Raw genomic sequence first — 3,730 nt, 5'->3', positions numbered from 1 at the left:
TATTATTATTATTGTTGTTATTATTATTATTATTATTATTATTATTATTATTATTATTATTATTATTATTATTATTATTATTATTATTATTATTATTATTATTATTATTATTATTATTATTATTATTATTATTATTGTTGTTGTTGTTGTTGTTGTTGTTGTTGTTGTTGTTGTTGTTGTTGTTGTTGTTGTTGTTATTTTTATTATTATTATTTTTATTATTATTACTATTATTATTATTATTATTATTATTATTATTATTATTATTATTATTATTATTATTATTACTATTATTATTATTACTATTATTATTACTATTACTGTTACTATTATTGTCTCAATTATTGTTTCTTGAAAATTTTTAAAAATTCAAATTTTCAAATTTTCAAAAATTTGAATTTTTGAATTTTTAAAAATTTGATAATTTGAATTTTTGAAAAATTGAAGTTTTAAAAATTTGAAAATTTGAATTTTTGAAAATTCGGATATTTGAATTTTTGAATATTTGAAAATTTGATTTTTTGAAAATTTGGAAATTTGAATTTTTGAATATTTGAAAATTTGAATTTTTGAAAATTCGAATATTTGAATTTTTGAAAATTTGAATTTTTGAATATTTGAAAATTTGAAAATTTGAATTTTTAAAAATTTGAAAATTTGAAAATTTGATTTATTGAAAATTTGATAACTTGAATTTTTAAAAATTTGAAAATTTGAATTTCTATTTTTGTTTCTATTATTGTTTCTATTTTTGTTTCTATTTTTGTTTTTATTTTTGTTCCTATTATTGTTTCTATTTTTGTTTCTATTATTGTTTCTATTTTTGTTTCTATTATTGTTACTATTATTGTTTCTATTATTGTTTCTATTATTGTTTCTATTATTGTTACTATTATTACTATTATTATTATTACCTTATTTCACGCATATTTATGTGCAACATAATATGAACAAAAGAAAGAAAGTTTAAAAACATTATTACCATTGCCAGTGCGTTATGGTTATAGCGTCATAAGAAGCAAAAAAGGGGAATAAAAAGCGTTAAAACGTCCTAACTTCAATTTCCACGGCAAATGAAATTGTTTACTAAAAGGTATAATTTACATCTCATGGCTAACATATGTACATGCTCGTTAATGAACGTTGCAACACCTGCTGGTTTTCTATAACATTAGAAAATAATTGATCAGGATTACTAGATAAATGATATGATAAAATAGAATTTTTCGGTATTCGTACGAACCAAGGATAGACGAAACGCTGAGTGAATGTTCTGAGTGATAATTTCATTTATTGTAATTTCTGTTTCATAAAAATCAATCTCTGCGTTTACTCGTTAAGTTTTTCCTTTTAAATTCGGACGTACATGAACGTTAAAGATTCTAAAGTTCTCCGTTATACCGTGATAACCGAAATGAAAATTCAGATTTCAATTTCAGAATCGAATGGCCTCTACTGTGTCTATTTATTGAAGGGTTAAAAATATGTTGACGATTTGTTCGGTTTATTTCGTATTTGTAAAATTAAATTTCCCTTTATCGAAATGGTTTGTGATTACGTGTAATTGCAATTGAAATGATCAAATGTCAATTCTCTTCTTTCCTGAAATTCATTTATCTTACATCGATCGACAACGTAAATGTCAGAGACTGTCGTTATAAATATCTATAAAACGTCAATGTAATGTAACGAGCGACGGATATATAGAAATTTAATTCCCTGTTATTTCTAGTTTTCCGAAACAACTGATAATAGCGACAGCGTGTAACGGCAATAAATAAAATAGCAGGCTATTGTATTTCGTTCTAAATTAAAAAAAAAAAAAGGATCAATGCAGCGGAGAGTATCGTTGAATTATTAATAAGTTGAAATGTTAATTTAACACATGCATCGAATTTAAGCTTGGCTCAAGTACGTTGTTGATTGGATTTTTAATTTGGTCCTTTATGGAACTAGGCTAATTAACCTGCTCAGTTTTTAATTATCATTCCTGATTACATTGCAACAGATTAGCTCTGACGATTTATGAAAGTTGTTCGTGTACTAAAATTAAAACGTTGAACGAAGATATAAAATATGCGGAAGGCGGCGAAGCTATAAGAAGTAAACAAGCGATGCTCTTTAATATTGATAATCGTTAGATTGTATTCTAATGATTAACCGATTACTTTAACGAAAGTGAATATAATACCTTTACTTTCGTTGCATTCATTATTACGTTTATATATAAAATTTGCTGCTATTAAATTCATTATGATAGTGAAAGAATAATTCCGCCGGAATATTATATCGAATTTCAACGTTAAATGATTATTAAATTATAAACGATGATAAACCATAATAATAAATTATGTCTACCACGTAGTAGGTACGAGAAACGTATAAAATTCTGTTCAACATACACATAATAAAATAATAGAATAAACGAATTGCTAGCTAATTGTTTCATTATAATTCGATGAATAATATCGTAAGTTAATTTCGCGTATATTCAATTACTGAAACACATTGTGTATAATAAGAAATTTTAACATCAAATTACCAAGTAATTTAATTTCTGATCTCGAGATAATCCGCGTGATATCCTCTTTATCCTATCGATATTAAATTTTCACGAAGAAGTTAATTTCAAGCGAATGGTAATATTAATCGAATGTTAAGCACGTATTCTTTGCTACGCTGTCGCAACGCTATGTTAATTTATCAAGTCGATAAACTTTTCGACCGGAACACGTAATACGCAAACTTTCACCAACTAATACGAGTTGCAAATTATTAACGCGCTATTCGTTTCTCTAACGTTATTAACTAAGAACTTGCAAATTTCTATTCAATTTCGAGCAATATACGCTGGAATAACGTTTGAGACGTTGTTAAAATTGGAAATTGCGATAAACGAATCGTTGACTTTTATCGCTTTTCTACTTACGTGTTACGGGTTTGTATTTGTCGAAAATTTCGACAATGTTCTGTCTATTAAAGAGAAATTACATTCGTCGTTCTCACATGTAAAGTTACTTCACCAATTAACATGGAACGCGCGTGTTTCGTAACACAGACAGCACTATCCTTTAAACCTTGCTGCGATAAATAGGTAATAATAATAATAATAATAAACCGATAATTAATACAATGTTTATGCTGTATAGAGTGTACTATATATCTATATAATAATCTATGTTTAATCTGTGCATTGAGGTTGAATGATAACTCCGACAAATGTGAATGAGAACTCCACGTGTGTAAATGAATTTCATTTTGTAGCCGACAGATGAAATTTAATAAATTATATATATAATTATATATATACTGACAAAATGTTATTTTCTATCTACTTTCTATTATCTAATTTTTATTTTAAAAATAACATTTTGCTAGTTTTAACTCGACTTAGTTCGCGAAAAAATCGAATTTGCAAATTTATCAAGTATTCTTAAACGACGGTATGTTCCGGAATAAGTAGGACTAGATAATCGACAGGAGGTGGTTTCACGTGTGAAAATAAGTCGAAAACGTAAAATAACATTTCTTCGTAGAACGCTTTGTTTCCCAGAAAAATAAATTTGAAAATTTCTCATTTATTCGTTAACATTTATTATCTCGAAAATGAAGCCTTAAACGGGAACATGTTACTCCACATTTTCGACTTGTTTTCACACGTAAAATGACCTCCATGTCGATTATTCAGTCCCGTCCAGTCCGGAATTACCCACGTTCCGGTATGCTTGAT

This window comes from Bombus terrestris, chromosome 4 (genome assembly GCF_910591885.1).
Source record: "Bombus terrestris chromosome 4, iyBomTerr1.2, whole genome shotgun sequence".
NCBI classification, from domain to species: Eukaryota; Metazoa; Arthropoda; class Insecta; order Hymenoptera; family Apidae; genus Bombus; species Bombus terrestris.
Note: the sequence above shows the minus strand (reverse complement) of the source record.